Here is a 25,586-nt window from a genome sequence, read left to right on the forward strand (position 1 = left end):
AACCGCCGAAATTTGATACATTCAATGGAACAGGCGACCCTCATACACACTTAAGGGCTTATTGTGACAAACTGGTTGGAGTGGGCAGAGACCAGAGCATAAGGATGAAGCTCTTCATAAGAAGCTTATCTGGCGAAGCACTTACTTGGTATACACAACAGGATGTCCGTAAATGGCGTGGTTGGAGTGACATGGCGCAAGACTTTATGGACAGGTTTAGTTTTAACACCGATATCACACCAGATAGAGTTTACATGACTAAGTTAACCAGGAAGTCAACTGAGACGTTCCGCGAATATGCGCTACGTTGGAGGTCAGAAGCGGCCAGGGTTCAACCTCCGATGAATGATAGGGAAATGACTGCTACCTTCATTGAATGTCAGGCTGGCATATTTTACGAGAAAATGATAGGTATGATGGGACAAAAATTCACAGAAGTTGTTCGAATGGGAGAAGCCTTGGAAGAAGGAATCAAATCGGGGAAAATTCAGGATCTTATTGCTTTACAAGCAATGAACAAAGCTATACAATCTGGTTCTATCAACGGGATTAAAAAGAAGAAGGAAGATGTCACTGCAGTCATGAACGCTCAAGGACATGAGCCGAGCCAAGCCATTCCATACTTTAACCACCCACAACAAATTTTCTACCCTTACCACTACCCTGAATCCTACCAAGCTCCACTACCTCCTTACCCCGTTTACAACACCCAAGCAAACTACTACCAACCCCGAGCGCCTCCGCATCAAAACCCACGCCCGTATCAACCCAACCAAGCACCAACTTACCAAAATCGACCACATACTATACCTAGAGCCCGTCCAAACCCTGACACCAAAAACACCCGTAATTACACTCAGATCGCTGAACCCTTGGCTCAATTGTTCGAAAGAATGAAAGCAGCAGGTATAATACAACCGATTGAAGGGAAAATTCCCGAACCTATCCCAAAATGGTTTGATGGTTCCAAACGCTGTGCATACCACTCTGGAGTTGTTGGGCACGCCACTGAAGATTGCTATGGGCTTAAAAACAAAATCGAAGCCTTGATTAAAGAAGGAGTAATCCAGCTCGCTGAAGCTAAGCCCAATGTGGTCAACAATCATTTGCCTGCTCACAGAGATGCCAAGATTTGAAGGAGTCCAGTACGGAAAGGGTCATATCATCAACTTTTGTCGTTACCGTGAACAATCCAAAGACAAACACACATGAAGATTACTGCTACGACTACTCACAACATCGAGACATCTATCACACGAAGTGCCGAACCAGGGGAGACTCTGAAGAATTGGACTTGTACTCCGTCCTTGATTCGTCGGGAGCCTTGGTAGCATGAACATGTAGTGAACTTGTTTTCTTTTATTGATGCTTGAACCGTACCCACAATTTTGTTTGTTTTGCTTCACCTTATGGAAGCTTGAATTGCAAAAACTATGAATGCATTTCTAGTTTTCCTTAATCGTCTATTTTTTTTATTTATCAAAACTGTCAACTCTACGATTGTGACATGAAATGTACGAATAGACAACATACAAAGAAACTAGGGGACAAGACAAGATTCCACTCAAAAAAAATTGAAATAGCCGATAGGTGATGACATAAGCCTGAAAGCTGGCAATCCAAGAAGAGATCAAAGTACGACATTAGGTAAGACAACCTAGTTTGCAACCTTTCCTTTAACAACCAGGTACGAACTACGTTCTGACCTGATTCCATGGGGGATACGTAGGCAGCCCACATAGGGTTCGGTTACGCTATAACAGAAAATCAAAAAAAAAAATCCTTATACAAAGAAAACCACACAGGGCTTGATTCCCTTGGCGGGATTCGTAGGCTATTAATATACAGATCCGTCACACCTAGATAAAATCCAACAAACCTTTTACCATTTATATAACAGAACTACGCTGACCTGACTCCTTTGGTGGGATACGTAGGCAATCCACATCGGGTTCGGTCCCTTTATTAGAAAATTCCAAACCATTTCTTATATACCCTTACGAACTACGTTCTGATCTGATTCCTTGGCGGATACGTAGGCAACCTATATAAGGTTCGGTCACACCACAACATAAATTTAGCACACCCTTCTGAACCCAAAACTGGGGCATATTTTGGAAAAGATATAGACGAAAGAACGGTTGGACATCGACAAGATTAAGGCTGTCAGACAGGAAGTATTATAGACCAATTACTTTAGAAGCGTCACAATCTGAAGTTGGCAGAATATTTTGCAACTTACATAGGTATACGTTTACATATATATCTTTCTTTACATACATACATTTACACATACATATTTCACAACTTATATACGTATAGTTATATTTCCTTATACATATACTTACATACCTACCTTCCAAATCAAATACTTTCTTGCAATTGTTTTACTACTGTTCATCTACCGAGATTTGAACGGAGATCACAAGATCCAAACAAACAAGACGAATGGAGCGCCAACAACGACAAGCTTCGAGTCAACACGAATCAACTTCCCCCTCTCCGAAACTAAGAATTTTTCTTTGAGTGCAGGAATTAAAAGACCGCGAGATCAACATGTCAAGTCTATCACGACCGAAAAGCATCATCTGGCTCAATATGGCCTCGCCTCAAAAGCCAAACGGCTTTATTTCTAACTCTATCTTTAATTTTATTTTATCAGAACAACTTTATGACTTCATTAACGAATATACCTGTTTTGTAGGTTAAAGACGAATCAAATCAGGATTACGCGTCATTAATTCAGCCTGTCGCAATACCGTCAACATCATCAGCCGAACGGCTACACTTTTACTTTACCCCCTACGTTATCCATTACTTTATCATTCACTTTACCTACTTTAACCACTTTACCCTGAACTCTACAGGAATCAACATCAAAATCTCCGAAGACAACTGGAGACATCATCCACTTTACAACTTTATCCTGGACTTTACTGGAATCATCATCAAATCTCTGAAGACAACCGGAGATGTATCATCAAGTCCCCGAAGACAACCGGAGACGCATCATCAAATCTCCGAAGACAACCGGAGACAGATCATCAAGTCCCGAAGACGACCGGGCATTACATGGCTACACAGCCTCATACGCATAAGCCAGACGGCTACACTATGACTTTACTCTCTACTTTATCATTCACTTTACCAACTTTAACGACTTTACCCTGAACTTTACAGGAATTATCATTGAGCCTCCGAAGACAACCGGAGACATCATCCACTTTACAACTTTATCCTGGACTTTACGGGAATCATCATCAAATCTCTGAAGACAACCAGAGACATCGCATGGCCACACAGCCTCATACGCATAAGCCAGACGGCTACACTTTGACTTTACTCTCTACCTTATCATTTACTTTACCAACTTTAACAACTTTACCCTGAACTTTACAGGAATTATCATTGAGCCTCCGAAGACAACCGGAGACATCGTTTGGCTATACAGCCTCATCAGCATATCATTGAGTCCCGACAACCGTCGGAGACATCACCCGGCTACACGGCCTCACGCGCATAAGCCAAACGGCTATACACTTATTTTACTCCTTACTTCATCTCTTTATTTCATCATCTACTTTACCTACTTTAACGAGTTTACCTTAAATTTCACAGATATCATTTATCATCGAGTCCCGGAAGACAGTCGGAGGCCGTATTACTATCATCTTCAAATGCAACTAGAGGCATTATCACATCCTCAGCATACGCATCGCGCATTCATTCAAGTCCCTGAAGACAACCAGAGACGACATTAGCCACACAATTTCATTTTCATTCCCACACTCATATTTACTATCATTTTACACTCTTTATAATTTCAACCTTATTACTAATGCTGACATGAATTTCTGTTTTAGCAGAAAGTACAATTTGCAGAGGCGCAACACAACGTGGAACTTTATCTTACGCAGTGAACTGGGGCAAATTTGCTGAAGAGGAATATCAAACTCACAAGCAAGGGTCACGGATCTACTCTCGAACTCAACTCCGCCTACGTCCACAAACACGTGATACGTAGGTTAATTTCTCTTTTATAACCTCCACTAAAAAAACTCTGCTAAATCTACTCCTTTCACAATCTTGTAAGCCTGTCTATATCTCAGTGTCTCCATAACTCAACACTGGGGCATTTTTGGAGAATTTACATCGTGTCTAGTAGAGTCCTACTTATGGGTGTGTTGTGCACCACATTTATAATTAGGAGACTATAAACATACGGTCCATTCTCAAACACTATTTTCATCTGTCTTCGACCCGCGAGGATATAAATGACATCTCATCCAACATCCTTTCAAATCATTAACACCTCTCAATACTCCGTCAATCTTCGCTTCCCAACATCCTAAATTCCTTCTGCCCTCATAATATTTTCCACCAAAAAAACCATATTTTCTTAAGTTCGTATCTGTTGGTCGGAATAAAATTGGCTACTACGTCAACTTCTTCGCCCGAAAACTCTTACATCGTCTCCAGTCGAAGAGGGGCATCTGTTGACACCCAATTTTGTCCCTCATTTATTTTAATTTACTCGGGGTTCTAAATTTACTGACGAGCTAAATACTTTATTTTCACTATTTTTTAAAATTATTATTGCTACTACTATTAATACCACTGCTGTTATTTTTCAACACTACGAGCATTACTTTTAAATGATTCGTCATCATTTCATTTTTTCGGGTTTGGACTCGCTAAATTAATTATAGAACAACACTTTGTTAAATCCTTATTTTTTTTTTAAAATATTAATTATTAATTGTCTTCATATAGTATATATTTTACTAGTTGTTAAATTAGAAGCTCAACAATAATAAAATAGAGGAGAAAGGATCAACAATTTTCACCTCATAAAAAATTGCTCGGAAGTATATCAATATTGGACTCATTTTGAAGCTCGTATTTTAAAATGACGTATTATAATTTTTATTTTTGTCAAAATATTATTTTACAAGGGACCAATTCTTGATAATTCTATTTACCTTTTTTCCCTATTCCATAAAAAATAAAATAAAAAATTCAAAAATCATTTTCAAAGTTTCCATCTGTGTCTTTCTCCTTTGCCTTTTTTTTGGGGTTCCACACGCAACTTTCCATTTCCTTTTTTTTTTCGCATGTACACCGGAGCCGAAGAGTTTGACTTCGAAACTCAAGGACACCGCTTATGGAGTCCACATATCTGCGCGAATTTTTCTTGTCTCTCAAATATCAATTTACAGAGGGGATTTTGTCCTCCCATTAAAGACGAATGTGCTACTTAATTGTCCCTCTTTTCTCTGGTTGCTTTGCTTACTTATGATGGTGAATGATTTTATTTTCAGTTATGTATTTACCGTTAAAAGTAGGATTGTTATACAATTAATTAATGACTAAGCCTTAAGTAATTATTTAAAGTCCTTGCCTTATAACATTTTTTTAGGATTAATAATTCAATAACTTTAGGATATTGAACATTGATTTTGAGTGGTAATTTGGTTTCAAGCTAAAAAAAAAATAGTAACCTTTTTTTTAAAAATAAACCACTCTAGTTTGTAAGTGATTCTACTACAATCAGAGTCGTTTTCTTCTTTACGTTTAGTATAGTTAAGCTAACTATTAAGAATTGTTTTTCAATTCTAAACTCACTTTTTTTTTCAACTTTGAATCCAAACTTTTCCCATTAACTAATTTTGACTTTATATAGTCTATTAAAAGGGTCTAAAGTTTGCCTTGTTTTGCAATAGGACATTCTCAAACTTTGGTACATTTTGGTCCCAAACATTCTTTTAAAAATCAAGTCTTAAATCAGGAGTTCAGTTGTCCAAATGCTATGCAGTTTTAATATATAAGTTTTTTTTTTTTTTCACGAAATGCATTAGCACTTGTATTTTAACGACCTCCTAAAGCCTAATTAATTCATCTAAGTCCTGTCGGTTAACCATTGTTAATGGGTCTTAAAGGGTGCCTAATACCTTCCTTTTAGACTAATTGAACCCTTACCTAGAATCTCAAGTTTCGCAGACCTCAAACAGAGTTAACTTTAAACATAACTTTAATAAACTTTAGGTGTCCTAATTCACCATAAATAATTAGGTGGCGACTCCTAACATAAACACAAACAAAAACAGGAATCTCCAATACGTCATACTTCTAATTTAACTCCGGTTAAAATGGGGTGTGACACATACTATAATAGAATTCCATAATTTCAAATATAGGTGAAAAATAACATGAGTAGAATAGATAGTTAAATATTCGCTATATATATATATATATATATATTGCGGTATAATATCTTTATATTATTTGATATTATTTGGTAGCATATTTGTAGGGAGATAATTACCATATATTAGTTAGTTTCCTTGTTTCACTAATTATCATATATTAGTTAGTTTCCTTGTTTCACTAGGGTTCAAGATTGTATCATATATATATTCTCTCTTGGTGAATGAATGGAACAAGTCAAGGTTGTATAGTTTCTATATGGTATCAGGCCACACGTTTTTTTTCTTCTCTTCATCGTAAATTTCCATGGCCGGTGACGCCGTACCTCCTCCACCACCACCCAAAATTGAGTCTAATTCTCCCTATTTTCTCGGTCCTCAAGACCGATCCGGGGACTATATCACGCCTACTTGTTTCAAGGGTGCATCAAATAACGCTGCCGTCGGTCAGTGATAATGTCCAAATCCACCCTATTAATTAGAATGGGCACGGTCGTATGCAAATATAATTTACCCAACTATGAGTCGGGGTCGAATCCCACAGAGAACAATATGTAGGCGATTAGGAAAAGTAGGAATTTTCACCAATAATAGCTAAAGCCAAACGATAGATAACATTTTGGTTTTGTTTGAGAGAAAATTATAACTAATGCAAAAATGTAAACTAACCTAGAAAGCAAGTAAAATGATCAATGGCCACAAGCATGGATACAAGGGAAACTACGCTCAAGTAATGATCCAATGTACTTCATGATTTACAAATAATAGTGAGTTTATATTACTTAGCCTCGGATAATGACTCTAAATTAGCTTCTTCCGAAGACTAACTAGACTACCTAATTGAATATCCCTAAAGCAATTAGGAGCATTAAGAACACCCGAATATGGCTACAAGTGGTGTCGCCTATCCCTAGGTCGATTTCCATTAGATGAGGGTTAACACCCCAAATTCTTGTTAATTAATCTTTCCCAATCCCGAGTTTGCCTCTTCCAAGTTTAAATCGAAATAAATGGGCAAGTCTTAGGGTTAGCTACTCCCTTAAGAATCATTCAAAATGAGATTAATTAAAGAAACAATAACCCACTTCATTAGGAATAAAATCATTCAACACATAAGCAAAACAAGATATTCAATCCAAACTTAAACAATATATACTTCCATAAACAAGGTTCAAGTATTAAAATGAAATACTACACACATAAATATTCAATACAAAGCAAGAGTAGAAGAAATGGGTAAAGAATTTCTCATTGGGTGCCTCCAAATCTTCTCTTCCAAGGTGTTGGTGATGAACCCTAGCCTCCAAGAACTTGGTGTTGTGCCAAAGATGATATGTTTTTGCCCCCTAGTCTTCCTTTTATGTTTCCCAATTTTTCCAAGTCCAAAAAATGACAAAATATGCCCCAGATTTTCGTTTTTGCAGTTCTGCCCGTTTTTTGCGAATCTGTCCCATTTTTGCAAAACTGTCCAGTTTTGACAGTTTTGCAAATCTGTCCAATTTGACCTCTTTTTGACTTTATTTTCACTTGGTTTCTTCCGATCACTTATAAATCATATAAAACCTGTAAAATAGATGTAAATGATATTAAATGCACTATTTTCTCAAGCAAACATAGCAAAAATATAAGATTAAAGAAGAGATAAGTTGGTAAAATACCAACTTATCAAACCCCCAAACTTAAACTATTGCTTGTCCTCAAGCAATTCAAAACATACAATCTCTTTCGAAGAAATCGACTCAATAGTGCACCAACATCATACCAAGTTAAAAAGTCTACTTTAAGCACAAAAACGTGACTTTGATTGGTACCAACAATTAATTCAAAACATATGAATCACCAACTTCTTCTTAAAAACTTCATTTTCCTTTCAAGTGCTCAAACACCAAATTAATCAAAGTAGAAATCAAGTCATGACACTAAAGCTTCAAAATTTGCCTCCTTATCGCAAAACAACTTTCTTTTGTTCATTCCTCTCAATTGGAAAATGAAACACTTTCACAACTTAAATTCTCATGTGCCCTCACACTCAAGAGAGAATCCACACTTAGAAAATGTAATTCAAAACACAAATGGGATATTAAATAGAAAGAATTAACTCTCTTCTCTCACAAAGATGTTCAATTGCACAAGTAGTACCATAAGCTTGCCCTTCATGTATTTCTCCACTAATATAGACACACTTGGTTCAAAATCAATTAGGACTTAAAGGGTTGTAATGTAGGCTTTTAGTTAAGGTAGGGACATAATTTGGAAATAGTGACTCAAAAACCTCCCTAAGCACTACAATTTTCAACAATCAAAGCACACTTCCTTTCAAGCTTTTCCACCATTTTTTTCATTTTTCATTTCGCCAACTAGTCTTCCCTTTATTCACAACTCTTTATTATTCCTTCCTTTATTTTTATTTTTTTCTTTTTCAAAATAACAAGGAAGTTTCCATTTTTTTTTCTACTACTTCATTTTTTTTCTTTCACCTTAAAGTAACTCCCACATCACAACTTTTTCCAACTATCACCCTCAAACTTAGGCTTTTAGCCTACGTTTGCACTTTCAACGCACTTAAGGAGGTAGGGTACCAAAAGATAGATCAATAAAGAACAAAAGGTTAAAACTTGTAACATGGTTGCCAAAGAAAAGGTTAAAGGCTCAAACGGGGTTGACTAGGAAAAATATGCAAGGGTAGGATATTTAAGGCACAAAAGCGGTTCAAGGAAGGCCTAACATCATTTTTCAAACCATGTGTAGTCTAGGATTTCGCCTTGAAACTCATTCCGGGCAAGTTCTAGACCACAAATAATGCAAAAGAACTCACAAATAAACCTCATCACACATGGCACATGAAAACTCAAGTAGAATATGTATCCAAGAACCAATTGAAACAAATGAACTCAAAAAGTCACTCATAGCCTAAAGAGACTAATTAGTGAAAGTAAGAGCCAAAAATTAAATCTAAAAGTCACAACAAGAAACCTTACTTCAATCATTTTTCTTTTTCAAAAATCAAGAGTTCATATGTTAAGGTTTAAATAAGTTGGTACCAAGCAAGCCAAAAATTAGCCAAGGGGTAAAAAATCACATCCCAACACCATTTTTACTCCTAAACTACCTAACTAAGAACGGAAATAAAATAACAAAAGTTTTTACTCCTAAACTACCTAACTTAGAACGGAAATAAAATAACAAAAGTGACTAATCCACAACATGCAAAAAGAACGAAATTTTCAAGAATTTGAGCAAGTTCCATTTGTAACGTTTATCCACAGCCACACCAACAGTCACAAAATAAACCCGACAAGGGCACACAATCAAGCATAACCAAAATATAACGTGCTACCACATGCCACCCCCAACTAAAAATATTGCAGTGTCCTCATTGCACATAATCAAAACAAAACATAAAAATAGATTTTTTTTTTTTTTGTGCAACTGGACAGTTTTGCAGAAACTGGACAGTTCTGCAGAAACTGGACAGTTTTTGCAACTGGACAGTTCTGCAGAAACTGTTCAATTTTGCAAAAACTGGACAGTTTTGCAAAAACTGTGCAAAACAGTTCTGTTAACAGTGCTGCAATTTTCAGCAGCTACTGGTTTGGAGCTGTCCGGAAATCTGACCTGCTCAAAACAACTCCAAAAATTCTGAAACTTTGCAGATTAGTCAAAAACCATAAACTAAACTATTCTAAAAAATAAAATTTCAAAAACGATTTAAAATTTTTAAAACGATGGGTTGCCTCCCACCAAGCGCTTAAGTTAACGTCGCGGCACGACGGTTACCTTTACCGCTTTTCTCGCCATTTGGAGCTTATGAATTGGGCACCCAACTTGGACTCAAGTTTGTGACCACGAGCGATGGGGGGTGGTAAGTAGATGAACAAGCCAAACGTTAATTTCTTCATTCTGCACTTCTTGGCTTTCAAATGAGGAATGTCATTTTGCCTTCTTACTCTTTCGAATTGCAAGATGTAAGGCACTTGTCTTTCTTCTTCACCATCCAACATGGATGTATGTGGCTCAATTCCCATATCACCATACAAATCCAATGTTGAAAAATGTTTGGAGTGAGACTTCAACCTTCCGATTTGCAAATTTTTCCGGATTTTGACATTCTCATTTTCCCCCAAACTAGAGTCAACTTCCACCATTTTTCTCAGGACAACGGTTGACTCTAATTTCTTTTCTTCTTTGGCATCTCTAATGAAAATAGATTCGTTTGGAGGATTTTCAATTCTTGATTCCTCCTTTTCATGATTGGCCTCCAACATGGGCATTCTCTCCTCATATTGAGCATTTGAGAATTCTTCTTGATTTTGTTCAAATGCCCATGGAAGATTTTTGTAGTCATTCATCAAGCCATTTTGGAGACTAGTTTCCAAGTACTCCTCCAAGGCTTTTTGCTTTTCATTTCCTCCTTCAAGTAGGCATTCCATCATGAGCTTGAACTCTCCATTTTGTCCATTCTCAACTTCTTCCACTTCCATTTCCCTATCATTGTCACTACAAAAAGTAGAATCGTCATAGTGGCGGTTCGGGGAAGGGAAGGACACATAAGCACAATTAGCCCAATGGCCATTTTGACCACCACATCTATCACATATGCTCCACTCATGGGTTCGAGATTGTGCGCACAATCCTCCCCCGGGAGACTTTAAATAATTTTGCCAAGAGTGAGGTCCTCCACAATAGGGACAAGGGTCATCAAAGTATGAAAAACTTCCATCCGACCCATTTTCATTACAAGATGCCATTGTTTTTTTTTTTTTAATTTATTTTAGCAAAAGCAAAAACTGGACAGTTTTGCAGAGGCAAAAACTGGACAGTTCTGCAAAAACTGGACAGTTTTGCAGAAATAAAAACTGGACAGTTTTACAGTTTTGCAAAAACTGATCAGTTTTTTTTTTTTTTAAAGATAAAATAAAGCAAAGAAAGTTTGGACCAAAGCAAGTTAGCTTAAATCCCAAACTAAACCAAATACGCCAAATTGTTCCCCGGCAACGGCGCCATTTTTGATAACGTTCAAATCCACCCTATTAATTAGAATGGGCACGGTCGTATGCAAATATAATTTACCCAACTATGAGTCGGGGTCGAATCCCACAGAGAACAATATGTAGGCGATTAGGAAAAGTAGGAATTTTCACCAATAATAGCTAAAGCCAAACGATAGATAACATTTTGGTTTTGTTTGAGAGAAAATTATAGCTAATGCAAAAATGTAAACTAACCTAGAAAGCAAGTAAAATGATCAATGGCCACAAGCATGGATACAAGGGAAGCTACGCTCAAGTAACGATCCAATGTACTTCATGATTTACAAATAATAGTGAGTTTATATTACTTAGCCTCGAATAATGACTCTAAATTAGCTTCTTCCGAAGACTAACTAGACTACCTAATTGAATATCCCTAAAGCAATTAGGAGCATTAAGAACACCCGAATATGGCTACAAGTGGTGTCGCCTATCCCTAGGTCGATTTCCATTAGATGAGGGTTAACACCCCAAATTCTTGTTAATTAATCTTTCCCAATCCCGAGTTTGCCTCTTCCAAGTTTAAATCGAAATAAATGGGCAAGTCTTAGGGTTAGCTACTCCCTTAAGAATCATTCAAAATGAGATTAATTAAAGAAACAATAACCCACTTCATTAGGAATAAAATCATTCAACACATAAGCAAAACAAGATATTCAATCCAAACTTAAACAATATATACTTCCATAAACAAGGTTCAAGTATTAAAATGAAATACTACACACATAAATATTCAATACAAAGCAAGAGTAGAAGAAATGGGTAAAGAATTTCTCATTGGGTGCCTCCAAATCTTCTCTTCCAAGGTGTTGGTGATGAACCCTAGCCTCCAAGAACTTGGTGTTGTACCAAAGATGATATGTTTTTGCCCCCTAGTCTTCCTTTTATGTTTCCCAATTTTTCCAAGTCCAAAAAATGACAAAATATGCCCCAGATTTTCGTTTTTGCAGTTCTGCCCGTTTTTTGCGAATCTGTCCCATTTTTGCAAAACTGTCCAGTTTTGACAGTTTTGCAAATCTGTCCAATTTGACCTCTTTTTGACTTTATTTTCACTTGGTTTCTTCCGATCACTTATAAATCATATAAAACCTGTAAAATAGATGTAAATGATATTAAATGCACTATTTTCTCAAGCAAACATAGCAAAAATATAAGATTAAAGAAGAGATAAGTTGGTAAAATACCAACTTATCAGTCAGCACTTTACTTCCGATCAATGGAAGGCTATTACGGGATTTTTTGGTAATGCTATAATTCCCGAAAATCGCTTGAATGGTAAGTTTGATGTTTTTTCTTGGATTATTGACACTGGTGCTACTCATCATGTTACCGGTGAGAAATCTTGGTTGTTTGATGTTCAGGCTGTTGATTGTCCTATTGGTTTGCCTAATGGTGAAAAGGTGCTTGCTTCTTTGGAAGGTTCTGTTCGACTGTCAGATAAAATCACCTTACATCATGTCCTTTGTGTGCCTTATTTACGTTGCAACTTACTCTCCGTCCCCCAACTTACTGATAATTTACATACTATTGTCTCTTTTAATTCTTATATGTGTGCTATTCATGACCCACTGAAGGAGCTGATTGGAACGGGAGTTAGGAGGGACGGACTATACTATTTTAGCAAACCGGATGGACTATAATATTTTAGCAAACCGGATGGACTATACTATTTTAGCAAACCGGACGTGGTGCAACATGTGTCTACTGTCGTGGCAACGTCCGCATTGGAATTGTGGCATCGACGATTGGGGCATCCTTCCGAGAGAGTAGTTAAGTTGCTTCCTCATGTCAGTAGTGATAAGAGTAGTTTAGCAAAGGATTGTGAAGTGTGTTTACGTGCTAAGCATCCTAGAGACAAATTTCCTTTAAGTGATAATAATGCATCTAGAATATTTGAGAAAATACATTGTGATTTGTGGGGCCCATATCGCCATGTTTCGTCGTGTGGAGCTCGTTATTTTTTAACAATTGTTGATGATTTTTCCCGAGCTGTTTGGATTTACTTGTTAGTTGATAAAACAGAAGTGTTTCCGATGTTTATGGCTTTTGTTGCTATGGTTGATCGACAATTTAATCAAACAATTAAAGTTGTACAAAGTGATAATGGTACAGAATTTAATTGTTTGATCGATTATTTTTCCGCCACTGGTATTTTGTTTCAAATCTCTTGTGTGGGTACTCCGCAACAGAATGGGAGGGTAGAGAGGAAGCATATACATGTGTTGAATGTTGCGAGGGCTCTCAGATTTCAGGCCAATTTTGCCTATTTTTTTCTGGGGTGAATGTGTTCTTGCTGCATCTCATCTCATAAATCGTACCCCCACACCCAAATTGGAAAATAAAACACCTTTTGAAATTTTATTCAATAAACCTCCTTCTTTTGATGCTATTTTTTGGGTGTTTGTGCTTTGCTTATAATCAAAAAACTCAGGGTGACAAATTTGCTAGTCGGAGCAGAAAGTGTTTGTTTGTGGGATATCCATTTGGTAAGAAGGAGTGGCGGTTGTTTGATCTTGATACGAAGAAATTTTCTGTCTCTCGTGATGTAAAGTTTGTGGAGGATGTGTTTCCTTTTGCTTGTCCGGAAGATGTTAATATTTCGTCTAGTTTTTTTGATGAGGGTCTTGAAATTGATCGTGATTTTATGGTGCATGGGGATGAATTAGGGGGCGAAGTTAATAGTTCGGAGGCTGCCGAGTAGCAGCCGCAAACCACTGCCCAACCAGCGCCTGCTGGCAGCCAGGCCGAGCTGCAGCCAGCGGCCACTGTCCAGCCCGCTGGGAACCCAGCGCTAGCTGGCAGCGAGGCTGAGCGGCTGCCAACAGCCACTGCACAGCCCGCTGGGAACCCAGCGCCCGCTGGCAGCGAGGGGGGGCAGCAACACCATACCCAGTCACGAATGTGGAAGGTGGCTTGGGGCGTGGTTTTCGGGACAAATTTCCCTCTGTTGTGCTTCGTGATTATGTGACACACTCAGTTTTTGCTAATAGTCTGTCCCCTACAACTCCTGTTAACAATCAATCCTCAGGTACTCCCTATCCGTTGGCACACTATATTAATTGTGACAATTTTTCTGTAAATTATCGTAAGTTTCTTGCAGCTATTATTTCGGGTAAGGATCCTAAGACCTTCAAAGAAGCCATGAAACACGAAGGATGGAGACATTCAATGAAAGAAGAGATACGTGCATTGGAAGACAATGGTACATGGACTTTGGAACATCTTCCTCCGGGTAAGAAAGCACTTGTCAGTGGGTGTACAAGACCAAGTTTTTGTCAAATGGAGATGTGGAACGGCTCAAATCGCGCTTGGTTGTGTTGGAAAATCATCAACAAGCGGGGATTGACTACAATGAAACTTTTGCTCCGGTCGCCAAGATGACTACTGTTCGAGCCTTCCTAGCCATTGCAGCATCCAAAAATTGGGAACTTCACCAAATGGATGTTCATAATGCCTTTTTACATGGTGACCTTGATGAGGAGGTGTATATGAAGCTCCCTCCTGGGTTTGAAAGTCCAGATCCTACGTTGGTGTGTCGTTTGCGCAAATCGTTGTATGGGTTGAAACAGGCCCCTAGATGTTGGTTTGCAAAATTGGTGACTGCTTTGGAAGGGTACAGTTTCCTTCAATCTTATTTTGATTATTCTCTTTTTACATTTACTAAAGGGAATATTCAGATTAATATCTTGGTTTATGTTGATGATCTTATTATTTCTGGGAATGATTCCGCTGCACTTGCAACTTTCAAAGCCTATTTGAGTGATTGTTTCGAAATGAAAGACCTTGGGTCTCTCAAATATTTTTTGGGTATTGAAGTAGGTCGTAGTTCATCAGGGTTGTTTTTGTGTCAACGCAAGCATACTCTTGATATTATCTCTGAAGCAGGATTGTTAGGTGTAAAGCCAAGTAGGTTCCCTATTGAGCAAAATCATAAACTTGGCCTTGCAAATGGAGATTTGTTGTCGGATCCGGAGGTCTACCGTAGATTAGTCGGGCGTTTGATTTATTTGGGGGTCACTCAACCGGACTTGGCATATTCTGTTCATGATTTTTCTCAATTCATGCAAGAACCCCGGATTGAACATTGGGAAGCGGCCTTATGAGTGGTCCGTTATTTGAAAGGCACACCAGGACAGGGTATTTTGTTACGTGCCGACAGTGAGTTGACTTTGCAGGGATGGTGTGATTCTGATTGGGCGGCTTGTCCGCTTACTCGTCGTTTGTTGACAGGTTGGCTAGTATTTTTAGGTCAATCTCCCATCTCTTGGAAGACAAAGAAGCAGCACACAGTTTCTAGATCTTCTGCAGAGGCTGAATATAGGTCCATGGCTGCGGTCACTTGTGAGTTGAAGTGGCTGAGAGGTCTGTTGTTGAGTTTAGGTATACAACATCCCAAGGCGATCAAATTGTTTGGTGATAGTCAGTCCGCTTTGCACATCACAAAAAATCCGGTTTTCCATGAACGAACAAAGCACATTGAGGTAGATTGTCACTTTGTTCGTGATGCAATTAATGAAGGTTTGATTTCTCCGTCACACGTTTCAACATCTTCACAATTGGCAGACATTTTTACCAAAGCTCTCGACAAAACTCAGTTTGACTTTTTGCTTTCCAAGTTGGGCATTTTTTATTCCCATGCTCCAACTTAAGGGGGGGTATTGCGGTATAATATCTTTATATTATTTGATATTATTTGGTAGCATATTTGTAGGGAGATAATTACCATATATTAGTTAGTTTCCTTGTTTCACTAATTACCATCTATTAGTTAGTTTCCTTGTTTCACTAGGATCTTAGTTTCCTTGTTTCACTAGGGTTCAAGATTGTATCCTATATATATTCTCTCTTGGTGAATGAATGGAACAAGTCAAGATTGTATAGTTTCTACAATATAACAATGTAACTTATTTGTTTCTCTACTTAAGAACTAAACTTAAATAGTTCAATAAAACACATTTAGTATATTTTTTATATTAGTCATATTAAATTCTTAATTATTAAAAAAATATGACAATTATTTTCTTATTGAATTTGCTTGAAACAAAAAGCAGTAACCGACTATAATGCTTAATGACTTGCAATACTCAAACCAAACCATATATCACATAACGGGATCACATTTTAACTATATTTACCTAAATCATAGCAACAAAATTCATAGGTAATTCCCTAGGTAATAAAATGGAAAACTTACACAAATAGCTATCCTTGAATAGCTTCTAACTAGTTATAGCTACAAGTTGAAGATTTATAATTCGTAGCTGCTTTTGGGTGTATTTCAGTTGTATCTCGAATTTTTGAAATACGGTGAAATATAGATAAATACAAAACACGTTAGAGTAAATTTAGGCTCTATTTTTGGAACATATTTTTTTAAAAAAAATTCTAAGAGAAAAAATATGCTATATTTTTGGAACATAATATTCTTTTCCTTTTTAAATAGTAAGTCAAATTAAATCAATCATATTTCAAATCACTGAAGAGTAAAATCAGGCCCTATTTATGGAACAGTTTTTAAAAAAAAAAATTATGGGATTCAATTCAAAACTTCCCATAAAATCACGCATAATGGTTGTTCTTCCATAAAAACTTACGAATCTCTCTCAACTTTTATCACAATCAAAACTTTTTGAATTCAAAAATCACTAAAGATCTAAAAACTTCCAAATACAGAAAAATATACACTGAAATATAATGAAATATGGTTGACTGTCTAAGAAATACAAAGTTGTAGTATGCGTATATACAATTAAATACAATGAAATATATCAGAAACTGTTTCATAAATCAGAAATATAAAATGCAGAAATACATTGAAATACAAAAGTCGTGAAAACAAAGTGTAGTAAAAATAGGCTCTATATTTGGAACATTCACTATATTTACACCAAAAAAATATAAATACATTGAAATACAGCAAAATAATATACTGAAATACACAGAAATATACTGAAAATTAGATATACTGTTTGTTAATACACAGAAATACACTAAAATATACTGAAACATTTGATCAAACAACTTGGTGGGCATGAAGCTCCACGACTCTCATCAATGGCGTTTTCATGGGAAAGAAGCAAGTCGTCTCAGATTGCTACAAAAAGGACGTTATCCGGATATTGCCTTACATTTGAAGCTGGAGCTACTAGAAGGGGTGGTGGCATATCATAGTAGTCAGATTGAAAAATCTAGAAAACCTTAGACATCTGCTCAAGCCAAGTTTTTGCAACTTCAAATTCTAGATGAAGCTTTGTCCATACTCTTGGGTATGGGCTACAAAGAACGAGATGCCAAGAGAGTGTTGCGCATGAACAATCAAGTAGTAGAAAGTGCTGTTGATTTTCAGAGATAATGAACAAAGACTTTCAATTGGACTAGTTAATAAAGCTTCACTTCGTCGCCCTTCACCGTTGTAGAGCTCTTTTTTTTGTCGACCATGGTTGCTGCTACTACTGTAGGATTCTTCTGATTTATAAGAGAAAATGAGATCTAAGGTAGGTGATGGAACAAAGGGGGAAAAAGGGGTGAGGGGAAAAATAAATTTGGTAGGTGAGAGAAAATCTAGGAGATGGAATGAAGAGAGAACTAGGGGTGAGGGAGAAAATAGATTTGGTAGGTGAGAGAAAAATATTTGAAAAAAAAAAAAAGATTGTGGGTAAGTGGGAGAGAGGTACCTTATTTTTAGGGAAATACACTGCAGTTACAAAAACAAGTTATAGATGGTAATTTGATAAATAATTAATCTACCAAAAATAATTTTAAAAAAAAGGTAGCTATTACTAATAAATAAGTCTTAGAAGTAGTTATGTGCTGTAAATTTTCCTAATAAAATTCATGGGTAAATCCTCAAGAAATAATCCCAACTAAAATCGCAGCAACGAAATCCCTAGGTAATTTTGCAGGTAATAAAATTCCTAGGTAAATTCTCAAGAAATAATCCCCCAGCAAAAATTGCAGCGACAAAATCCTTAGGTAATTTTTCAGGTAATAAAATCCCTAATTAAATCCCCAAGAAATAATCCACATCTAAAATTGCAGCAACAATATCCCCAAATAATTCCGCAAAAAATCCCCAAGTAAATTTTCAACTAATAATCTCCAGTTAAATTCGCAGCAAAAAAAATCCTCATGTAATTTCCCAAATAATAAAATTGCCAGGTAAATCCTCAAGAAATAATCCCCTGGTAAATCCGCAGGTACCATTACCTGGGGATTTTCCTACGAGTTCTCAACGAAAATAATTTTTTTATATTTTTGGGTGTTTACCTACGAAATTACCTAGGAAAGTGATACTTGGGGATTATTTTTCCAAATAAATCCCCGGGTAATATTTTGGGGCTAAATTTACTTGCAAATTTACATGGGGAAATCACATCCGCAGGTAAATATTCCAGAAACTAGGAATTTTTTAATTTTCGCATGAAAATCCGCAGGAATTACCTGCGAAAAAAGTTCTCAGATAAAATTCTCATGTAATTTGAGTTTTTCTAGTAGTGATATACTTCTCTTCATCAACAATCTACCTAACTAGCAAACATATGGACAAACTATATCTTAAGTATGTGTGTTCTACAATATTCTACCTAACTAGCAAAAATATCGACAAACCTATATCTTAATTATGTGTGTTCTCATAATTTTGTTAGTCATATGTAATAACTGAAAAATACAGTTGAAAAGGAGTTTCCCTCATGATCAAGTTACGCCAATTATCATGAGTTATTATTTAAAATTAGTATATGTACCCGCACGATGTGCGGATCACTTCAAAGAAAGGAAGAGCGTAGGAGATTATAAAAATAATTGTATATGAACCATGTGTGACATATTGCAGATTTTATATCTTCATTTTTCTGGATCAGTCCTATTACAGATGATGCTTAATATTCATGAATAGCATAAAGATCGATTCTTATAAGAAATAAATACATTAAATGATCTGTCATGAAATATAATCAATCTTTGCTTTCTCTATTCTTTCTCTATTCTTGTGTACACAAGTACTGAATATTAATTTTGTAGACTATACTTTAGGTCAAAGATTAATGATCTGTGTAGTTCAAGCCTGTGGCAAGCCCTAAGAAGAAGATTCAAAATTTAATTTAATTTGTTCCCGTTTTAGAAGAAGATTCGAAATTGTATTGCAAGCCAAGAATATAGAACAATGATCCTCAGATGTATAACTGTTTTGTCCAATCAAAGCAATGAGGCAACCAACTTCTCTAAATGCACCTGAGGAAGCTAAAATTTTACGTCCTCTGGTCTTGAGAGTTACTCAACACATTATCGGAAGCAAAAAAACAGATGGAATAAAAAGGACTCAATTCATCTTCTCCTTCAATTGAAAGTATATAGCCTAGGAGTTCTGTGACCTTATCTTTACATGCATCTGGTGCTTCTGCAAGATAGCTTCTGATTAGAAGCATACCCGCCAGAAGATCATCCCCCTTTCATCTATCCATGCTCCTTAGTATGTAGTAGATAGTCTAAAACACCACCAATTGCCCAAAAATAATTTTTGTGAAAGTGCATTAGATCATCATGGTAATAACTGACATTGAAATTGATATCTGCATCCAGTCTTCTAAATTCAATCGCAGCACGATCATATGCCCTGAAATTAATAGGAAAATTTAACACCATAAATATCTGATTTCTCCATTAAATAGTGTCGTTATATCCTTACTAATAAAACTCATTCTATTTACTATGTCATACTTGCAGCAACCAATGAAAAGTGAAATGTTGGTTGTTAATCCATCTTCCTGCAACTGTACAATTTAAATGAAGCGATTGACTACAAATACAGATAGATATTTAGCAAATTAAAGTATTACCCTGTGACTGAAAAATCAGTTAATTAAGCTACAACAGGATATATCAAAGTAGATTAAATGTAGAAGAATGTTTAGCTCAATCAACTTTATGTCTGTCTTTAGGATGCACAACTATATTTTGAGTATGTACATTGACCTTGTGGAAGATTGGAGTGCTAGCCTGGCACCACAGAGTTTCCGCTTCAATAAATTTAATTAAAATTTCCACATATAAAGAAAAGTGAAAAAAGACTCAAAGTTGTAAATGTGCTTACCAATAATATTAAGGGTGATTATGTGATCGAGCTCATGAAATGGGTGAAAAAGAACTTTGCAAAGTACTGGAAAACAGCTGGCTTATACAATGATCATCTGCATAGTAAATGTATCCAACACCTTCATATATTGTCATATCAGTATCAGTCTGCTGATTTTGCTTATATTTTTGTCTTCCTTTTCTGCAAACATTTCAATTAAGATTTGTTCATCAATTCTGCATATAAACAAATATACCTTGCTTCAATCTTAAACTGTTGTTAAGCAACATTTAACTCACGTGCTCTTAAGGAAGTGAGTTAAGGACATTACACCTAAGTTATGGAAAGGAACCTACAAAAAGTGGTTCTTTAACTCACACAAACAACAAAAGGCTTCAAGGGTATGTTGCTCTATGTTTCCTTTATGGACTTTCCTCATAGGTCATCACTTATATTCAGGGCGTACATATAACCAAAAAATACACTTATTTAAAATGAAGAACGCAATTATCTTTAGCTACTTAGCTTACAGATTCTAGATTCAAAAACTCATAACAAATAGAAAAAGCATACGACTTGATGATAAATTTCATTTACCTGCAAATCGATAGTCGATAGAGCATCAATTTCTTCTATCTTGATAGGAAGCTAAGAACACGCCACAGCTAACAACTTAATTTTCCAGACTAACTTCTCTGCAAATCCCAAAGCGTTTCCAAAGATATTCGGCGGGGAACTCAGTCTCGGTCCAAAACTCATAACAAATAGAGAAAGCATACGACTTGGTGATAAATTTCAGTTACCTGCAAATAGATAGTCGATAGAGCATCAATTTCTTCTATCTTGATAGCAAGCTAAAAACACACCGCAGCTAACAACTGAATTTTCCAGACTAACTTCTCTGCAAATCCCCCCAAAAAAAGCAATGTATTAGATGCAGGCAGTCATAAACTTTTACAGTTCAAAGACGATAGGAAATAAGTGCAAATTTCTGGACAACTTTCATGTCGCGTCTATATTGGACTTGTAGTTAATTCGTAGAAAGATCAAAATTGATCCAGCCAATTATATAAGCCTATGCCCTCCCTCCCATTTAATGTGGTAATAAGGACTTTTAAGCATAATGTCTGCAATGTAATGTAAGTATCCTACCCCGTAATGGTCATTCGCGCTAACATTTCTTATGGAGACATATCATAGATACCTCATTAAGTGGCAACGATTAAGTATGAAAATCAAAGGTTCAGAAAGGAAAGGAATCCAAACTTAAGGCTTCAGTATGAAGGGAAAAGTCTTATATTAGAAACATAGTAAGGCCAAAATTAGAACAAACTGTCTTGCCGTTGGATACCACATTGCGTATTATGTGAATTTTACACAGGACCAAGTGAGGTGAAATGATCCCAAGCTTCCAGCATCAAACAAAGTTAATACTTTTATGATCCAACAACATAAGTAAAAGTATTTAGGCTCATATAACATGGTTAATTTAGTAGTAGCATGGCCAAAGTAACGACAGCAGAATTATGAAGAATAGAACAATCACTTTTGGCTTTAAAACACGTACATGTATTACTTAACAAAATTAGAAGGTACCTGCAGAATATCAAAAACTTTTTCTGCGATTATTCCTTGCCACAGCAAGACCCTTTTGTTGGATCTTATCTGGATGTATATAGAGTAACGCTCTCTTCACTTGATTTTTCTTCAATTAAATCCACTAAGGCTATAGGCTTCCATCCGCTCTCGGGCAACAAAAACTATTTAAGTATGATTATGTTTTAAGAATTAGCCATCCTGCCGATCCTTTTGCATTCCACAAATATAACAACAGAAACAAATTCTATAAAATTTCCAATTATCATCACTCTTAGTTATTGTAAGGTTGAGAGGCATGAGCGAATATTTCTTTCCTTGTGACCATTGCTTAATTTTAGCATCTGAAGCCTAATTTAACAGAAAACTATAACAACATAGCTACAGATACTTACATGTTGTTCAGAAATATAGCAGAATGGACTGCTAACAAATGAACATCAAACTGGTTACAACAAAGAAAGAAACAAAAATTGAAACCTCGACAGACTAAAATTGAAATCTGATTTGATCTTCTAGCCTTTGCTTTTCACTTCATCCGTTCAGATAGACACAAACCCGTAAATAAGCACATATCTATATATGATTAGAAGGAGAGTAAGAAATTATACGTTTGCAGCCATTGGGAGACATAAGAAAGGAAAAAACCTGGTGGAGAAGAAGGTTCAAATGTTCAGTCGAAGAAGAAACCTTGAATTGAGAAATTAAGTGTCGGTTACAAAAGACATGTAACATGATGTACCGTTTAAACTCCCATATATGAGAGTTTTTGTTATTGTTTTTGCTTTTGTTATTGTTTATGTTTATTTCTCCTTTTGTGGTAAGCAGAATAGGTTTAAATAAATAAATAAAATCTTAAAAAATATAAATATATTTATTATTTTTTTATTTAAAAGTTACAAGTGGTTTTTCTGATGATGACACATGGCTGAATTAATTATAGTTAATTAGTTTCATGTGGCTTTCTCTCATTATGCCACTTGGCTTATTGTGGCTTGGCTTTTAATAATAGATAGATGACAATCATTTACATATCACAAATTTCTTTTGTGAGCTTTGAGCTTCTAGGAATTTTAAGACTGGAGTTTTAAATTTTCACTTTAATTCACTGATTAATATTTAAATATATGATGCCACAAATTAAGAGATTATTACATTTGTTTAAAAGTATATAGAAATAGACTAAACCTAAATATTTGGATTCATTTACGTACAATCATGTGTTCGAAGAGTTGATGACAGGATGAAATCTATAAATATACACTAATTAGACACTGTTATTAAATATCACGTGCCACTGGTTCCAAACTTCCAATTATCAAAACAAAAAATTTAATAGATGTGCAATGAAAGCTTTAGTTGGGCCCATATTTTCAGAAAAGAATTCTGCATTTGTTACAAAATCTCTGTGTTCACTCTTCTTAGATACTCCTAGTATAATAATACATTTTTTTGCGCAGATTGCCCTCCTTTTGAGATGGTCTTTAAATTTTGCCCCTCATTTTTGTGATCTTTAAATTTTACCCCCATATTGCTGGTTTTTAATTTTTGCCCTTCACATTGCAACTCTGAGCGTTCACGCAGAAAATATGAGGTTCTGAATTTGATCCCCCGCTTAAGCATAAATTAAAAAAAAAAATCGGAAAACAAGGTTTGGGTCGCGTGTATACCGGATCCAACATACACTTATTAAGGAATAACCAAAGTTATGTCGGACCAGGCATCCTCATGCCTTATGAGCAGACTTGGCATAAGTATGCCGGGTCCGGCATAACTTTGGTTATTCCTTAACAAGTGTATGTCGGATCCGGCATACTTATGGCAAACTTTTAGTTAAATATTAACTAAAAGTTTTTTCCTAGTTATGTCTTATGGGGCAGACTTTTAGTTAAGGCATAACTAAAGAATGCCCCATAGGGCATAACTTTTCCTTAAGACATAAACTTTGTCTTATAAGGCAAATTTTTAGTTATACCTTAAGGAAAAGTTATGCCTTATGGGGCATGTTATGCCCTATTTTAACCGGAGTCAAAATAGTTTACAACATCCCGATAATTCCGGGATTCATTAAAGTTAAACAGTCGTCACCTAATTATTTATGGTGAATTAGGACACCTAAGTTTAATTAAAGTAATTATCTAAAGTTAATTTTATTTTAAAGTCTACGAAATCAAAATTTGAATAAAAATTCAACTAATCTAGAGGGAAGGTACTAGACATCCTCTAAGATCCATTAACAATGATTTATCGACCAAACTTAAGGTTAATTAGGCTAAATTGTAGACATAATATTTTACAACATTCAAGAAAATATCCTTGTGAGTGTTCCTAAAGCTATAGTGAAAATACAAATATGCTATTTTAAAATAAGATTTATAGAAAGGATAATATTTTTGCATAAAATTTTTTAGTGATAAGTAAACTAAAAAAAGGTGCGGGAACGTACGATGTTTTGTAAATATTTGGAAACAACTCAATTAATTTTGACAGCTTAGAAAATATATTGAATGACCAGATAATGTAGATAAAATAAAAAAATAACCTCATAAATATTCTACCATGCTTTCTTTCCGATCAGATCTTTGTATATAGATTATCTTTTAGTACTTTAAAGGGTTTGTTAATTCATTCACCCAATATTCCAACATTCCTACACTATAGGCCCGTCGTATAAATATGTGCATGTACAGGTCATTCATAGAAATCTGGGTATGTTTTAATCTTCTTTCTAACTAAAAAGTGCCCCACCCACGAGGGACAATTAAACCTCACTCGATTTCAGACCTAAATTTGCCGATTAAAGCATCCTAATATAAAATAAGCTCGGTTAAAGTAAGCAGTTAAATATTTATCAAAGTCGCACAACTAAATAAAATGTTAGTCACACCAAACATATAAACAAGTATCGGAGAATAAGAATGAGCGGACCAAAGCCATATTTGGCTCACATAGAAGAGTAAACAATGGTTCGCCATTTTGGCTAACCACTCTCTTTGTTTTCTGTCCAAATGAATATCGTAAGAATGGGAATGTTCATGCAAGGTCCAAATGCCGCAGAATCTCAAAGTGAGACTGTTCGGATAACGAGTCTTTGTGGAGACTCCATTTCGCTCCGAAGTGTACATGAAAAGAAAAGATAAAGATTAGCATCCAACTGTGGCTAAGCTATTATTTAAACTAAATACCAGACTCATTAACACGGAAAATTCAATTAATGCGACATGAATTCAGGCTCAAATGGAATTCAAGCAATTAATAATAGCACTTAACATATAAGAGAAATAACATTTCCGGACAAGGCATGATCTCAAATTGAATGTTCTCTTCGGCCCAAGTATAGTATCCTATTCAAATCAGTGGGACTTTGGTAGCAATTTATTCATTTTTCATTAAAAAAAAAAAACAGAACAACAGCGTATAGCAGCTTTTTTGACGTCACTTTTTAAACAAAGAATAGCTCAATCATGAGCAGCCACAACAAACAACGTTGCAGCAACAAGCAGTAGCAATGAACAGCCACAAAAAAAAAAAAAAAGTAAGATAGCAATAATATTTCAAGAAGGCAACAGCTACTTAGCATAGCAACTGTGGCAAACCATTTATCAAATGAACCATCCACTTAAAGAGAATGCAGTAGTAGTTGACTTCAAAGTACAGCTATGAACTTAAAGACACAGCGAC

At 35.9% G+C, this 25,586-nt stretch overlaps 1 long non-coding RNA gene across 5 annotated transcripts; it reads right to left on the reverse strand.

Moving 5' to 3' along the window:
• Positions 1-19,345: 19,345 nt before the first annotated feature.
• LOC132608724 (uncharacterized) lies at positions 19,346-23,529 on the reverse strand. 5 transcript variants are annotated; one of them, XR_009570494.1, is made up of 5 exons: positions 21,906-23,524; positions 21,113-21,210; positions 20,907-21,004; positions 20,328-20,510; positions 19,349-19,850 (listed from the first exon to the last, which is right to left on the reverse strand). It is a non-coding gene; the product is annotated as an uncharacterized LOC132608724 (long non-coding RNA). The 5 variants fall into 5 exon arrangements; XR_009570491.1 differs by having other exon boundaries at positions 22,554-23,523; XR_009570492.1 differs by having other exon boundaries at positions 19,346-19,850; positions 20,907-21,210; positions 21,906-23,529.
• Positions 23,530-25,586: the final 2,057 nt, after the last annotated feature.

This window comes from Lycium barbarum, chromosome 9, assembly GCF_019175385.1.
Source record: "Lycium barbarum isolate Lr01 chromosome 9, ASM1917538v2, whole genome shotgun sequence".
Classification (NCBI taxonomy): Eukaryota; Viridiplantae; Streptophyta; class Magnoliopsida; order Solanales; family Solanaceae; genus Lycium; species Lycium barbarum.